The following is an 18318-nucleotide window of genomic DNA, read 5'->3' on the forward strand; positions in this document are numbered from 1 at the left end:
GGCATTTGACCAAGATATTTATCTCACCCAGCATGGGTATATGTAAAATGACACGCCAAAACACATTCCCCAACTTCTCCTGAGTACGTCGATACAACATGTGTGACACTTTTTTGCAGCCTAGGTGGGCAAAGGGGACACAATCCAAAGAGCACCTTTCGGATTTCACAGGCCATTTTTTACAGATTTTGATTTCAAACTACTTCTCATGCATTAGGGCCCCTTAAATGCCAAGGCAGTATAACTACCCCACAAGTGATCCCATTTTGGAAAGAAGACACACCAAGGTATTTTGTGATGGGCACAGTGAGTTCATGGAAGTTTTTATTTTTTGTCACAAGTTAGTGGAATATGAGACTTTCTAAGAAAAAAAAAAAAAATCATTTTCCGCTAACTTGACAAAAAATAAAAAGTTCTATGAACTCACTATGCCCATCAGCGAATACCTTAGGGTGTCTACTTTATCAAATGGGGTCATTTGTGGGGGTTTTCTACTGGCTGGGCATTGGAGAACCTCAGGAAACATGACAGGTGCTCAGAAAGTCAGAGCTGCTTCAAAAAGCGGAAATTCACATTTTTGTACCATAGTTTGTAAACGCTATAACTTAAACCGAAACATTTTTTTTTATCATTGACATGTAGAACAATAAATTTAGAGAAAAATGTATACAGAAATGTATTTATTTTAAAAAAATTTACAAGTGAAAGTGAAAAATGAATATACTACCAAATGAAAGCTCTATTAGTGAGAAGAAAAAGAAGGTAAAATTAATTTGGGTGGTAAGTTGCATGACCGAGCAATAAACGGTGAAAGTAGTGTAGTGCAGAATTGTAAAAAGTGGTCTGGTCATTAAGGGTGTTTAAGCTAGGGGAGCTGAGGTGGTTAATGAAAACTACGAATAAGTTGAAACAGGCTGTTTTTCAGTTGATCAAAAGTTTAGGACCACACCTCAAAAAAAATATAAATAAATAAACCCCCCAAAACAGAAATCCAACTTCCAAACATGAACTCAGTAATGAGTAGCTCCGCCGTTATGGCTGATCACTTCAAAAATTCGTTTCAGCATGCGTTTCCGTGAGGAGAGTTAGAACATTTCTCCAAGTGGTGAAGACGGCAGCACAAAGGCCATCTACTGTCTGGAACTGTTGACAATTTTTGTAAACATCCCCAAAGGTTCTCAATTGGATTTAGGGGAACACACAGGATGGGCCAAAAGAGTGATGTTATTCTCCTCGAAGAAGTCCCTTGTCCTGCGGGCATTGTGTACTGTAGCGTTGTCCTGTTGAAAAACCCAGTCGTTACCACACAGACGAGGGCCCTCAGTCATGAGGAATGATCTCTGCAACATCTGGACATAGCCAGCGGCAGTTTGACGCCCCTGCACTTCCTGAAGCTCCATTGTTCCACTGAAGGAAAAAGCACCCCAGACAATTATGGCGCCCCCTCCACTGTGACACGTAGAAAACATCTCAGGTGGGTGTCATCTCAGGCTGGTGTCATGCCAATAACGCTGGAAACCATCAAGGTTACATTTCTCATCAGAGAATAAAACTTTCTTCCACCTTTGAATGTCCCATGTTTGGTGCCCTCTTCCAAAGTCCAAACGAGCAGTTCTGTGGCGTTCAATGAGAGGTCTTTGAAAACATTTTCTGTTTTTGAAGCCCTTCAGTCTCAGATGCTGTCTGATGGTTATGGGGCTGCTGTCAGTACCAGTAAGGGCCTTAATTTGGGTCGAGGATCGTCCAGTGTCTTGACAGACAGCCAAATGGATCCTCCGGCTCAGTGCTGGTGAAATTTTTTTGGGTCTTCCACTTGACTTTTTTGTTCCATAATCCTCAGGAACATTTAAGAAATTCCAAATGACTGTCTTACTGCATCCCCCCCTTAGCAGCGATGGTGCGCTGTGAGACCCTGCTTATGCAGTTCAACAACCCGACCACGTTAAAGGGAGAGTTTTTTTGCCTTTGCCATCACAACGTGTGACTACCTGACAGAAAATGACAATGAATCTACATCTTTGCACAGATTTGGCCTTTTAAAAAGGCATGTGGTCCTAAAATTTGGATCAGCTGAAAAACAGCCTGTTTCAGTTTAATCGTTATTTTCAATTAATTGAATGCTCAAAAAATATTTTGTCTTACTCTCATTTCTTCTTGTTGCATGTTGAAGCTCTACTTGGAACATTGTTAAGATCCAACAATGTAAAATATATTTTTTTGCCATTTTTCAAGTGGTTTCACTTTTGATCAGGACTGTATATGCATGAGCATATTTTTGTATATCCACTGGATATATTTATTTTACTTTCATAATTTTATATACTTTAGTTTAATTGCCTATAGAGTATACCACTCAATGACTAGAAAAGTTTTAGCCCATATGAATTAGTGATATGTATATATAATGGGCACAATATAAAATATTTGTCAGATCGGATTAGTTTATGTATTTATCTATGAACTAGTGATATTTTATATTGTGCCCATTGTATTTACATATTTGTCAGATCTGATCAGTGTATTTATATACATACTTATTTGTCTTCAAATCATATAGGCCAATAATTTTACTAATAAAGTGACAGTTTATATGACCTTATGCCCACTATATACACATTCGCCCACTCCAACACGAAAAATCTATCATCATGATCGTTCTGGTGCCCATGCGTTCCACTGTGGATTGCGGTGGGCCCCGCCTCCCTCACCCCATTAAGCGTTTCACAGTGGAACGCAATGCAGGTCCACAGTCAGCCCCTGCCACTCTCTGGATGTGCGCTCCATTGTGGAACGCAACAGGGATTCATCATCACATGCGCTCCTTGGTCACACCCCGGAGCCCAGCGTATGCGTTCCACCGTGGAGCACATCCTTTCACCCACATACCTTATATTTAAATTCTTTCACCATCTACCATCATTACTTTTTATTAATTACATATACACTCACCTAAAGAATTATTAGGAACACCATACTAATACGGTGGTGGACCCCCTTTTGCCATCAGAACTGCCTTAATTCTATGTGGCATTGATTCAACAAGGTGCTGATAGCATTCTTTAGAAATGTTGGCCCATATTGATAGGATAGCATCTTGCAGTTGATAGAGATTTGAGGGATGCACATCCAGGGCACGAAGCTCCTGTTCCACCACATCCCAACGATGCTCTATTGGGTTGAGATCTGGTGACTGTGGGGGCCATTTTAGTACAGTGAACTCATTGTCATGTTCAGGAAACCAATTTGAAATGATTCGAGCTTTGTGACATGGTGCAAGTAGCCATCAGAGGATGGGTACATGGTGGTCATGAAGGAATGGACATGGTCAGAAACCATGCTCAGGTAGCCCGTGGCATTTAAACGATGGCCAATTGGCACTAAGGGGCCTAAAGTGTGCCCAGAAAACATCCCCCACACCATTACACCACCACCACCAGCCTGCACAGTGGTAACAAGGCATGATGGATACATGTTCTCATTCTGTTTACGCCAAATTCGGACTCTACCATTTTTCCAGTCTTCAACAGTCCAATTTTGGTGAGCTTGTGCAAATTGTAGCCTCTTTTTCCTATTTGCAGTGGAGATGAGTGGTACCCAGTGGGGTCTTCTGCTGTTGTAGCCCATCCGCCCCTCAAGGTTGTGCGTGTTGTGGCTTCACAAATGCTTTGCTGCATACCTCGGTTGTAACGAGTGGTTATTTCAGTCAACATTGCTCTTCTATCAGCTTGAATCAGTCGGCCCATTCTCCTCTGACCTCTAGCATCAACAAGGCATTTTTGCCCACAGGACTGCCGCATACTGGATGTTTTTCCCTTTTCACAGCATTCTTTGTAAACCCTAGAAATAGTTGTGCGTGAAAATCCCAGTAACTGAGCAGATTGTGAAATACTCAGACCGGCCCGTCTGGCACCAACAACCATGCAATGCTCAAAATTGCTTAAAGGGACACTGACAGGCCCAATAACCATAATTAGCTGTACATATCCATGCACAGGTCTTCTAATGTGCATTTAAAACATATAAGTATCCCCCCTGTCCACATTATGAATACTGCAAACTCGTGTTTTATAACCTGAAGTAATCCCTGTTCTTTCTGCCCAAGGGGCGGGGTTTCAGCTTCTCTGGGCACAAGAGAAGCTGAAACCCCGCCCCTTGGGCAGAAAGAACAGGGATTACTTCAGGTTATAAAACACGAGTTTGCAGTATTCATAATGTGGACAGGGGGGATACTTATATGTTTTAAATGCACATTAGAAGACCTGTGCATGGATATGTACAGCTAATTATGGTTATTGGGTCTGTCAGTGTCCCTTTAAATCACCTTTCTTTCCCATTCTGACATTCAGTTTGGAGTTCAGGAGATTGTCTTGACCAGGACCACAACCCTACATGCATTGAAGCAACTGCCATGTGATTGGTTGACTAGATAATCGCATTAATCGCATTAATGAGAAATAGAACAGGTGTTCCTAATAATTCTTTCGGTAAGTGTATATTTTTTTTACATATTTTGGGCATAAGATAAAGTTCGGAGGACCGGAAGTGACGTTCCGCCCACTTCCACTCCCTGCCAGAATTCCTAGCCAATTAATGCCAAATTGACACACAGATATATACTTGGCAAATGTGCATCCCTCTGTTATATGTTATATTTTACACTGCTCCTGAGAAAGGGAATATACCCCGAAACGCATTGAGCTTTTTGACCTAATAAAGAACTCTTAATTTGGAACCTTGGTTGTCGTTCTTTTGGGATGTGGAGGCTAGTTCATAACATCTGACGAGCGATCTCGGCGGGGGAAGAGAGGGTATAGGTGTTTTATGCTTATCCTATACCTCCTTCCCTGGTGAAGCAAATCCCCCATTCGTTATAACATTTTAATACCCCTACAGCATTACAGCTATTTATCCATTTTAAATATCTTCTGTTAAACTATATGTCCACATTATAAAAAAGTTCTCCTGCTGACCCAAATGTTTCACCTTCACTTCCACCCATCCAATTGACAATACTGCTCCCTTGCCGCCCCTGTGCTATTCCCTTCCCTCCTCCTACACCATCTGAGCTTTATAGGGGAACACTAGCACCTCTGTTTTTTCAGATTTCTGCACATCCTCCGATAACACAGGGAGAGAAATGCTTTGAAAGAATACCTGGAGATCACGGTTCTCCCAGTTTCTCAGATTTATATAAGGAGGAAAAGTAATCCTTAAATTCCCAAAATAATGTCTTTCTCACCGGAGGAGAATTTACCATTTCTTAGTCGGATAGCTTTAATTTTATTGGATGTCTTGATTTTGGATTATCGAGGACAAGAATCTACCTGGCTTACCCGCCTAACCATACTGCTTCTGGCCCGTAAAAAATATCTGTTGGGATGTGTCTTGCAGGTATAATTTATATTCCTCTTTTGCGTTCAATAGTTCTTGTTGGGTTTCTATCATCTTGTTACAGCTGATCTGTGTTTAGGGCACAGACCCTCTGTTCAAGCCATTTTTTCTTTTCTGCGAAATTAGATTTAGTTTTCTTGATATTAGTTAAATATATTCGGCTGGATGCTTTTAAAGCTTCCCAGACAAAATGAACGTGCGTGGAACTATAATTCATGGACCAAAATTCTTTGATCTCACTACTTATTTTAGCATGTTCCTTAATCAAATTTAACCAATGAGGGTTCAGTCTAAAACTTCTAGGCCTTGCAATCCAGTCAAATTTTTTTTACCGACAGCAACATAGGGGAGTGATCGGATACAGTGTGAGCTTCATACTTCATTTGATCGATCTTATCAATGAAGTCGAAGCTGGCCAATGCCAAGTCAATTCTTGGCATGGCCGTATATGAGCGGCTATAGGAGAATACTTTTTTATCACCATATAAATGACGCCATATATCAATTAATGCTAGTTCCTGACAAGCTTTATACAATAAGGTGTGACCACCTGTTTTAACCCTTAGCGCCAACACTGTAGAGACTAGATCAGTCTCCAGGTTCATTACGTTATTGAAGTCGCCCATGATTAAAATCGGACATTTACCCCCTTTGGTTGACAAATTCAGTAAGACAAGATATAAGAAAGAAAAAGGAGGTGGGATATAAACAGTGGAGAAAGACAAACCTGCCCTCCCTATCAATTCTTTGCCCTATGGGCTCAAACTCTACCCTTTTATGTACATACACATTAACACCACGGGAGAAGGAGGACAAACATGAGTGGTACTCAAACTTCGCCCATTTTTTCTTTATACAGCCAGGAGTCTCTGGGACTAGATGTGTTTCTACAACCCCAAAAATCGCTGGAAGGAGTTTATTAAATAAGATACGATTATCCTTTTTATTCTATTTGCCAATCCCCGGACATTCCATACCAATACTCTATGCGTCATTTCCCCAGATCAGATTGAAAAAGGAGCTCAGCTCCCAAAGAGCAGAGATCCCAAATGGATATCCATTTCCATGACCCCTGAGACAAAATAAACCAGCCCCCCACCCCCCCCCCCCCCATCCCCAACCTGGTCCGCAGGGATATACAACCTTACACACCTCTTACTATCCGCCCCCCCCCCCCCCCCCCAGATCCACTCTCCGTCCCCCTCCAATATGATACATCATGGAATCTATCACGTACCTATATCCTTGCAGTCAAGCCAATCCAGTGTCTCGTCAGGTTTAGTAAAGAATAAAACCTGGTCCTGGTAGACGACTAGGTTTGGCAGGGTAAATCGAAGAATATTTAATCTTGGCGTGAGCCAATCTTTTCTTTACCTCTTGAAATTCTGTTTATTTTGAGTGGTTTTTGAATAGTCCAGGTATCTCTATTACCGTTGTAGGCTAAGTCCTGAACGTCTTTCTTCTCATAATCTGCTCTCTATCCCTCGGACAACATTCTAGCCAGTATAACTCTAGGGGCACTGCCTGGTGGGAATTTATTTCCCTGGGATCCTATGGGCCGCTCAACCGCAAGTAGGGGTGAAAAATGTTTGAGGCTGAATATCTCTGATAGCCAGGTTTGGATAAATCCTGCTGTATCCTCGTTCTAAGACCCCTCGGGAAAACCTAAGAAACGCAGGTTGGCACGATCTTCCATCGCATTCAGTTTCTCGCAAAATAGTTCTCTCTAAATCTAAATAATCAACTCTCTTAATAGCATTATCAATCTCTTTTTTTTCATATCTTGCGAGACCTCCTGAAGGGCTTCGACCTCATCACGTATTTTACTCATTTCATCTTTTATTAATGTAATGTCAGATTGAACAGATGCGAACTTTGTAGACAGGTCTCCTAGAGCTTGATTAGAAAGATGGACTGCGTCTAATATATCCACCAATTTCTTATCAATCAAATCAATTTAGTTGTCGTGGATCACTTTTCCCCCCCGACTCATATATTCTATCCTTATCACCTTCTCTTTCAGATACCCCAACATTCAAACTCCCTTGATTTTTCTGAGCCAGCCTAGTCTTTGATTGGGGCGATTTTAGGAACTTATCCATCTTTGTCAAAGGGTTGCTCGTTCCACCCCCCTGAGTCAAGGCGGGGCCAATAGATTTTCTATTGTGGGGCTTTGGAGGCATGACGTAGGTGCGTCAACGTGCTGCGGTCCCCACCCCCCTCTTCCTTTTACACTTCTCGATTGACTGCTTCTCCCTGCCAAAATACTTCTGCACGTACGTGGGACAGGCACCTAGAATTCTCACCCCCTGCATGGATGGCATCTTACCGGCCCCTGGTATGTTCTGGGAACTGGATACTAGCCTCTGCTGTTGGACGCTTGGCGTGTGAGCCAAGATGGGAGATGTGCCACAGAGCTGGAGTTGGAACCCTCGACTTTGAGGCATCGGCGTGCTGCTGACCAGTGGTGCACATTGCTCACATCACTCCCCTTTGGCTACACAGGCATGTAGTTTGAGCCCGTTACGTGTACTCAGCTAGCAGTGGAACTGGGCGAATGCCCTCTCCCTCTCGGCCAAGTGTCTGACCATGACCAGGTTTCTGAGTACAAACAGCTGGAGTTTCTAAATGTAATGGAGTGACCACCTTGGCTTTAATTACCACGCTCCCTTCCTTTTTCCCCTTTGATCTGACCCGATCATTGTTTAAGATGTGCTATCTGGACTTGGGAGAAGTGTTAGTCACTGGAGTAACAGCTTTGGCATCTGTCCCTTAGAGTGGAGGGGTCACTATTGTGGTGATTCTTTTAATGCTTGAGACTGAATGCAGTTCAAAACCCTTTTTTATGTTAGTCATGTGCTCCGAGACGCTTTTCTTAATGGTACGTTTGTTGCGTCCAAAAAATACTGTTTGTTACATGGGTATTCCAGGATGTAAATGACATCCGTTGAGTCACAGGTTAGACCATCTTTAATTTGGAAAGTGTGAGTTTTGTGAAGATTTTTTGGGAAAAGAGGTTGTCTTGCAGTTATTGCACTTGCCACACCTGTGGAAACCTTTAAATGACAGCCAATTGGATGTGGGTGGAGTGGTTTTGGTCTTAAAAGTTGGTGCTATTTTAAGGCCTAAGTTCATGGCTATGGTGTATGTAATTTGCGGTTTCTCAGTGAGGATGGGTTAATAGTTAATCTTATCTTTCAAGAGGTGTGTCCAGTGTTTGTTTATTATTTGTTCCACTTTCTTATATTGGGCATGAAAGGGTAGGATTATACGGAAATGATCTTCCTGTTTTGGTGTTTTGTCTGTTGGTGTGAAAAAAATGTGTTCTATTCATGGCCCTAACTTTGTCAAGTGAGTTCTTTATGGAGTCTGTTGGGTATGCCTTGGTTAGGAATTCTTGTTTGAGCTTGTATGCTTCTAATTCAAATTGGTCGTTATTAGTAGAGTTGCGTTTGATTCGTCTGAATTGGCTTGTGGGTATATTGAGAAGCCATCTATGAAGGTGGCAACTGGTATATGGAATGAAGCTGTTTTTCATAACTGTCTTGTGATATGTTTTACATATTTTTTGATTGATTATACTGATGGATATGTCTAAAAATTCTACGTGTGTTTTGGTAATGGTTGTGTCGAACGGAAGGTTCCTATCATTTAAATTTAATTCCCTTGTTAAACTCTGTGTCACGCCAAATGAATATAATATCGTTGGTATATATTTTCCATAGCACCAGACTTGTCCCCGGTCTAGCCCCGATGACCTCACTCCCCCACTGGGCCATAAAGATATTGGAATAACTGGGGGCAAATCTGGTGCCCATGGCTGTACCTTTTTCTTGTAGATAGAATTTTGAGTCGAATATGAAATAGTTGTGGGTCAAAATGTATGATACTCCTAGAATGAAATCAATTTGGTCTTTTTTCAGGGTGTTATTTGAAGTTAGTTTTTTTTAGGGCAACTAATTTTTATATAAAATTTTTATACTAACAAACTAACCCTTTTTAAATATACAATTGTATCTATTTGATTCATTCACACCTGCACTACGAACATCCCAGATAGTGGAGTGCCCTCCACCCTGATTTAGCTTTGCCATACCAATTATATTCTGCGACATCGGGGCGAGTCGCAAGGAGTGAGCACCACACCATTGTCCTCCTAGCAGGTGCCGCCACTTTTCCCTACAACTTTTATTCTCTGTTTTAATAAGCCATTTCCCTGGAATTTTATATATCCGTGTATTTAATACTTCATTTGGGATGTGGCGCTTTATATCGCTTGAGGATTATATATGCAAATATACTTATCCTCCTTTTTCTTGATCTATTCGGAAGGCATATACACCATTGATAACTTCTTTGCCTGCCTCCCCTGGGCTGGTTCCAGGTCTCAGGAATGGTGTCATCTTGTCTTCCTGGTTCTCTGTCCCATTTGGAACTTTGAGACATTGGGGTGGTGGGCCCCATACTTGCTTAGTGAAATATGTTTTTTTTCTTTTCCTCATTGTTTAGAATATCACTCGGTTGTAGTCCCCTACATGATGTGATCTAGTGATCTACTAGCCCCTGACCTACGTATACTTTGTGAGAGTGCTCTCCTATTTGTGGTATCTGTGTAACAACCGTAAAAGTTAATTGGAGCTTTATATTTACAATCTGTTGTCCTCCACCTCATATTGGTCCCATATCTATGTGATATATATTATTGGGGGAAAGGGGGCAAAAAATAAGGGAAGGAGAGGAGAAAAGAAAAAAGAAAAAGGGGGAAGGAATAGAGGAAAGGTGTAGGGGGGAAGGAATAAACTATTTTAACGTTTTGTGGGATTTATTTACAGCGTTTAATGTTTGTTATAAATAACTTTATTATTTCATTATGTGGGTCAGTACAACGAAGAGAATGCCAAATGTATTTATTTATTTTTTATATATTTCTTTATTTCCTCCTGCAGGCTGTCAGCTCCCCAACTACCCTCCCCCTCCAGACTGAAGGGTCAGCTGCTTTAGCTGCTCATATCTCTGGATAGGTAGCAGCTAGAGATATGAGCCTGATCTTGTTTGAAAGATAGCATTCCAGACAATAACAGAATCACAGTATATTTATCTTCACTACATCTGAGGATATAGCTGTTAGAAATCAGGATGGCAGTGAATGCAGCCGAAAGTGATTAGCAGGTTTCACTGATTTGGTTGAGATAATTCTGTGATTCTGGTCTGTTTGTAATGCCGGTTTTCAAACAAGACAAAGCCCATATCTGTGGTTGCTACCAATCCAGAGATAGGAGCAGCTTAAGCAGCCCCCTCCCTCATCCTGCTGCCTGAGCTTTCCTCAGGCTGAACTGTTAAGTGCTTTTCTAAAAACTGTTGGATGGTTCAACAGGCATTTGGCTCCAATAAGGTGGCAAGATATCAGACTTTAAGCCAGGCAGTCCAGTTTCCTGGCACCCTGTTCTATGTCTGGAGCAGAGCCTGCACAGACGCTGGGGTGTCCTCCTTTTCAATGGTGCCACAATCAGACAGCAGATTTGTGCTGTCTGAGTATGAGCTGCAGGCTCTCTCAACCCCAGTCTGCCACTAGAGCCAGCCAAAATGTCACTGCGACTGAGGATGGAGAAGCACTCCGGCCGCAAACAGCTCAAGTCCTCCAGTCTTTTTCTTTGCTGGCACTGTGGTATTCCACAAAAAGGGTATAGATGGGATCTAATTACAGGACATGCTGGTTAATGACAGATGGTTTCACCATCCAAAGGTACAGGTGTACATTTGACTGGACCAATAGTGATGGTATAATCAACCCCTTCCTGACATGTACAGTACAGCAGGAACAACTGTGATCTGGTGTATATTTACAGTGCACTTATCGAGCAGACACAGGCGTTGTGCTTGCTCAATCAGTACAGGGGCCTGGCCTGTTGCTGACAATTAGGCCCCTGATGTAATCGACAGCATGGTTGAAAACTGTGATGCTGGCAGACTAACCCCTTAAATGCTGTGGCCAATGCTGACTGGCATCTAAGGGGTATGCAGAGGGAAGGAGCTCCCTCTCCAAATTTATTGACTCCCTGTGAAGTAATTGCAGGATGGCAATGGTTGTCATGGCACCAGGAAGCGTTGCAAAGGCCTCCGGGCCTGCCATGTACAGAAACTTAGGAGGCCCAGCCGCAGCCTGGGTCTCATAAGCAACTGCGCTTGGCAGTTAATCATGGAAGTTAGGGCAGGAGACAGATGCTATGTGTACTACTCAAAGTTAAACACAGCACGGGTATGCTACAATATTATTTCACCCAGATTCTTGCTACATTTCTTATTACTATGGCTGTCTACCTTCAAAATCAACCACAATTTCCATCCTCTGTCCCTTCTCTCCACATCGGTCCCTCCCTCCCTCCCTCACCCATGTTCAGTTCACATATACTTTGTACCCAAGGTGCGCATAAAAACACCAATATAAATCATTCAACCACTTGCTGTCTCTTTGTGTTCTCCTGCTACTAGCTGCAAGGGATATATTTTAACGAACCCTGGACCCCCCCCCCCCCCCTCTATTGTAAACTTCAGCTTCTTATCTGCCACACACAGAAACCCCAAAAATCGCATTGATGTTCACTGCGCATTTTCCCCAGTCTCTTAACTGCACACTCTGGAAAGCATGGTCAGTTCGTAACAAACTACCCACAATTCATGACTACTTCTTCACACTCAACTTGCTGGCCCTTACAGAAACCCGGCTTAAACCCTCTGACACTGCTTCCCCTGCCACCTTATCCTATGGTGGACTTCTTCTCCACCAAGCCTGTCATCAGGTCAGGGGGTGTGGGAGAAATTAAGGCATATTGCTTTCTCCACAGTGCACATTTCAGGTCATTCACCTCTTTTGAAATCCATACTATCAGACTCTAACGCCCATTCTCCCTGCAAGTTAAAGTTGTCTATCGACCCCCAGGTTCCCCCCACCAATTCACAGATCGCTTTGCTGCCTGGCTTTCTCATTTACTAACTTCTGAATCAACAAATATTAATATGGGTGATGTTAAGATCATCAATTGGAATATTCTCTCCCCATCAGCTTCACACTTTTTCTAAAACCTCATCTCTTGGTCTGCCACAACTTACTACTTTCTGCCATGGATGAACAGGGCAATACACTTGATCGAGTCTTCTTCCGTCACTGCTCAGTCTCAGACTTTAATAACTCATCCTTCCCACTTTCTGACCACAATCTTCTTTCAATTACCATTAGGACCTCTTATTCTTTTCATGACAATCCTACTTTTCACACTTATAGAAGCCTAGACACCATTAACTGCCAGCAACTTATCAACTTATTGACACCCTACAGTTAGCTCTTAACCCAATCTCTTCTCTCACCTGACCAGACCTGGCTGCCAATCATTACAACCATACCATCAAAACCATCCTAGATGAAGCAGCTCCAATATCAACCGGACCCTCCTGACACAGAACACGGCAACCCATGGCACACACACCTGAAACACGTTTTCTCCAGTGGTGCTCCAGATGTGCAGAACATTTATGGAGAAGATTGCAAATATCAGCAGATTTGCTCCATTATAAATTTATGCTCAAAACATACATTTCGGCACTCAACATTGCCAAACAAAAGTACTTCACCTTTCACCTGATACTTTTCATTCCCTTCTAAACCTTAAAGTTTCAGAACCTCTGTGCTGATGACATGGCCACTTCAGAGACAAGATTACCAATATCCAGCAGGAAATAATCTCCCATTGCCCAACCAATTTGAATCCTCCTCCCTCCCACACTTCTACATTTCTCTCTTTTGACCCTATAACAGATGAAGTCTCGGCTTCTCTCTTCTCGACTCATGATCTGCAGCAGTGATCCTATTCCCTCACACCTCTTCCATTCCCTCTACTCGACTGTCATAACTCACCTAACTACAATTTTGTACCTTTCTCTGATCTGGTATATTTCCATAAGTTATAACCCTACTACAAAAAAAATAAAAAATCTTGACACAACCTATGCTGCTTACTACCGAACTGTTTTTCCCCCTCTCCACTCGACTGAAACCTCCCTTACGAAAGTGTCTAATGATCTCCCGACAGCAAAAAGAAATGACGATTATTCCAGATCTCTCTGCAGAGTTAGATACCACAGACCACAAACTCCTGCTAACCATGCTCCACTCAATTGGTCTTAAGGACACTGTTCTCGCCGGGTTTCACTTCCTATGTCCCTGCTGACTCCTTTAGCGCATCATTCGCTGGTTCTACTACTTCTCTTCCTATTGATGTTGGAGTTAGTCAGGGTTCAGTACTAGGCCCTCTGCTCTTCTCCCTCTACACAGCCCCCATCGGACAGACTATCAGTAGATTTGGCTTTCGGTACCATCTCTATGCCGATGACATCCAACTATACACTTCATCCCCCGTCATGACACCTGCTTTGCTCCAAAACACCAGTAATTGTCTAGCAGCTGTCTCTATCATGTCTTCTCTGTATCTAAAACTGAACCTCTCAAAAACTGAACTTCTTGTCCCCCCCCCCCCAAACTTGATATATGTTGTTTTGGTCTGCAGCACTATCATAACTCCTGAGCAACATGCCCGCTCTGTCTTGGGGACACGTTTGACTTGTATCTTTCCTTTGTTCCTATATGCAATCACTTCCACACTCTTGTTTGCACCTTAAGAATCCGGCCTTTTCTTACAGTGGAAACGGCAAAAACTCTTGCTTTTGCCTTGATTCATTCTCAACTCAACTACTGCAACTCATTACTAATCCATCTCCCTCTCACTAAACTCTCCCCCTTCAGTCTGTCCTAAATGCTGCAACCAGGCTCATCTATTTATCCACCCGCTATACTGATGCTACTAGCCTGTGCCATTCACTTCACTGGTTGCCCATCCACCACAGAATATAGTTCAAACTTCTCACCCACAAAGCTCTCCACAGTGCTGCTCCTCCATACATCTCCTCCCTCATTTCCAGCTATTACACTACTCGTGCTCTCTGTTCTGTAAGTGACCTAAGACTAAAAACTACCATAATGCGTAACTCTCGCTCCCATCTTCAAGACTTTTCTCGAGCTGCACTTACTCTCTGGAATGCTCTGCCACAGAATATCAGGTCAATTCACAACTTCCCTACCTTCAAGAGTGCCTTAAAAACACATTTACAGGCAGGCTCATCAAGCTTCCTAAAATGAATGTTCCCCAAACAAATTTGCCTCCCCCTCCCCCCAACTTCTCAAGCCTGAATTCTATCTTCTAACAGTCCCACATCCGAAGCAGACTGGCCTACACCACTGCTTTCAGTACAATAATGGCTTGACTAATACATATCACAATCAACTACCTTGTGTGTCACCCCCAATTTCTCATAGATTGTAAGCTCTTGTGAATAGGGCCCTCACTCCTAGTGTTTAAGTTATATATTAGCTAGTTACGTTGTGATGTCTTGTTTCGTACATGAACCCTCTGAATTTGTAAAGCGCTACGGAATATGGTGGCGATATACAAATAAATTATTAATATTATAGATGTCAGCGTGAGACTGAGTTTCAATACAATACAGCATGTACTGCACTAAAACAGTGATTACATCCTCAAAACTCCCATAGTGGGATTAAAATAAAAGTAAAAAAAAAATTATAATAAAGCAAACATAAGTTATAATTGCAAAAAAAGATGTGCATGCTGTAAGACCATAACACACAAAAGCACTTCCTTCAGCTCAAGAACCAAAGTGAAGAATTTAAAGGGGTTATCCTGGAATTTATACTGATGACCTATCCTCTGGATAAGTCATCAATATCAGATCGGCAGGAGTCTGACATGATGCGGTGCCATGATTACGGCTAGAGTGTAACTGTCAAAAACACATTATATGTACCTTCCATGTAAGCTTCTGCCTTTTAATAAAATGAAAGACTGAAGATTTTGATTGGATTTCTTTATGGTACAAAGTTAGTGCTGCTGAAGCAGAAATGGAGTAGTGAGGCGATTTGATTTTCCTTTTTTCTTTGTGGAATATAGAATAAGTGCAGCACTTAAAGTCCACACTGCAGTCAAATAATTATAACACAATGTTTTTAAATAAATGGATTTATACATGTATTTTAACAAATTTTAAATGTAGATTGTTTAATCTACTATATAAAGCTGAGTATGTGTGTGTGTGTGTGTGTGTGTCTGCTAAAGGAATCCGTACCGTCGCATTTACAATCACGAAATTTGGTACACAGGTACATCAGGTGTCTGGGAAGATTTTAGACCTGGTCTCAAGCTCTCTATACGGCGTACCGTTCCTGAAATATTCCCAAAAAATGCATTAATAAAAGCTTGGTCACATGACCCTTATCAGCCAATAGAAGCGCGCAGGCCGTTAGCCTCCACATAAGCTCTATTTTCCTGTTTGGAAATAAAGGATTTTTTGCAAAAAAGTACCGACTCTGGGACTGCTGCCTCATCCTAAGATTCTTAAAGCAATCCAGGATTGGGAGGACTTTGTTGGGTGTCATGAGTTTTATCCCTCAAAATTTCCTCCCAGTGAAGTGAGTAGAGATTACTAATAACTATTGATTTTATTTATTTACATTGATTCTACATGGGACCAAAATTTGGTGTCATTAGAGTGGATCTCACTGCTACTTGATTATATTGTATTCTACTTATTCAGGATCGGAATGCTCAGGTATTGTCTATTCCTGTTTACACTCTCCTGAATTCACTTACCACCATCCAGTGACTACTAATTGGTTATAATACTAGATACATCTGGTGTCAGTACTATTGATCCGTTAGGGGTCAACTATATGTACCCTCCAGATACCTGTATTAATACCTTCTTTCATTTCGACTGGCGCCTCACACTGTGGTCCCTCTCCCCTTTTTTACTTCAGCCTCCACATACACAGTTTTACTCCAGGTTTCCATTACAACCCAGCCATTTTTCTTAACTGCTGTAGGTGAGCTTTAAAGGAAATCTGTCACCAGGATAATCGCTGTTGAAGTAAAGCCTTGGCCTAATAGCACTTAGTACCTTATTTCAAGATGTGCCTTTGTTCCAACAATAGATGTTTTTATCCTCTAAAAATCCAGTTTAGTATGCAAATGAGCCAGTAGGTGGGGCGTCACTCTAGCAGGAAGGAGCCCAGACAGGCCCCCTGCACACAATGTGTCCACCCTCAAAAGATGAACTTAAAACCCCGCCCCTGATCTGGTTAGGCCACGCCCACTCCTCACCCGATGGGGATTGAAAAATTGAAGGTATAAATCATCTGTCAGCTGCAGGAATGGAAGAGATGGTGACTTTCTCCCTGAAGCTCACACTCAGACAGCACAATACAGGTGTCTTAGAGTGAGCTTTTCAAAAGGACATGCCCCCGATCCGGTTGGGTCACAACCCCTCCCCAGCCAACAGAGATTGAAAAAAATGAAGTTAAAAATCAACTTCTACATCCCACTAAGCTGAGCCCCAATCTGGTTAGGCCATGCCCCCTCCCACTCCTCAGCCGACAGGAATTGAAAAAATGAAGTTAAAAATCAACTTCTGTCAGCTGCAGAGGTTGGAAGGACGGTGACTTTCTTCCTGCAGCTCACACTTGGACAGCACAGTACTGCTGTCAGAGTGAGATGTTCAAAAGGACATCCTTGTGTCCACCCAGGCCCTGTGCCAGACAGAGGACAGGAAGTCTGAAAGCTGGACTGTCTGGCTTAAAACTGGACCTCTGGCCACCCTAGGGCTAGGCTGCTGTGGAGGTAACAGTTAAGGGGATAGTCCGCTATGGAGGTCAGTGTAAAAGCCACTGCTAAGGGGCGGGCCCCTGTGGAGGTCTCTGTCAAGGGGGTGGTGTGCTACGAAACTCACTGTTAAAGGGGAAGGCTGCTGTAAAGGTCAAAGTTAAGGGGGTGGGCTGCTGTGGAGGTCCAATTTTAAACTTTTTTTTTTTTTTTCCACTTTTTATTTATTAGCCTCCTTAAGGGCTAGAACCCTTGTCATATTCACCCTAATATAGCTCTATTAGGGTGAATAGGACTTTACACTCTCCCTGCTGCTCTGTGCATAGTGCACACAACAGCAGGGAGATGAGTCCCCTCCCCTAAACAGTGACACCCACAGATCCCCCTCCCCTAAACAGTGACACCCACAGATCCCCCTCCCCTAAACAGTGACACCCACAGATCCCCCTCCCCTAAACAGTGCCACCCACAGATCCCCCTCCCCTAAACAGTGACACCCACAGATCCCCCTCCCCTAAACAGTGACACCCACAGATCCCCCTCCCCTAAACAGTGACACCCACAGATCCCCCTCCCCGACGCTTACAGGAGCACATTTATAAACTAAACAGTAACTTTAATCAGCGACTCTTTACTTGTATACCGTACTCTGTCTTAGCTCCGGTAACAGCAGGCAGTGCGGGTGGGCGGCGCTCACTCACTGACGTCAAGCGCCTGATCATATCGCGGTCCGGTGATATGCTCAAAATCCATATTGAGGCACAAATTTATATCGCATATCGCCCACCCCTAGTTCAGCCCCATAAAAAAAAAAAAAAAAAAACATTTGTTTTAACAGCATCTTAATAAGGCTACGTTCACGTCATGGATGGAGCCGTTCAGATAATTCAACCGTCTACATCCGTTCAGAACGGATCAGTTTGTATTATCTTTAACATAGCCAAGACGGATCTGTCTTGAACACCATTGAAAGTCAATGGATGACGGATCAGTTTTCTATTTTGCCAGTAAAAACCGATCCGTCCCCATTGATTTACATTGTGTGCCAGGACGAATCTGTTTGGTTCAGTTTAATCAGACTTACACCAAGAAGCTGCAAGCAGGGTTTTGGTGTCCCTCTCCAAAGCGGAATGGAGACTGAACTGATACATTATGAGCGGATCCTTTTCCATTCAGAATGCATTAGAATGTAAACTGATCCGTT

At 42.7% G+C, this 18318-nt stretch overlaps 1 protein-coding gene across 1 annotated transcript in view; it reads right to left on the bottom strand.

Moving 5' to 3' along the window:
- WDR75 (WD repeat domain 75) overlaps nucleotides 1-18318 on the bottom strand; it is a 229790-nt gene that overhangs the window by 12215 nt on the left and 199257 nt on the right. The window lies entirely within an intron of this gene.

The sequence above is a fragment of the Bufo gargarizans genome, chromosome 8, assembly GCF_014858855.1.
Source record: "Bufo gargarizans isolate SCDJY-AF-19 chromosome 8, ASM1485885v1, whole genome shotgun sequence".
Lineage (NCBI taxonomy): Eukaryota > Metazoa > Chordata > Amphibia > Anura > Bufonidae > Bufo > Bufo gargarizans.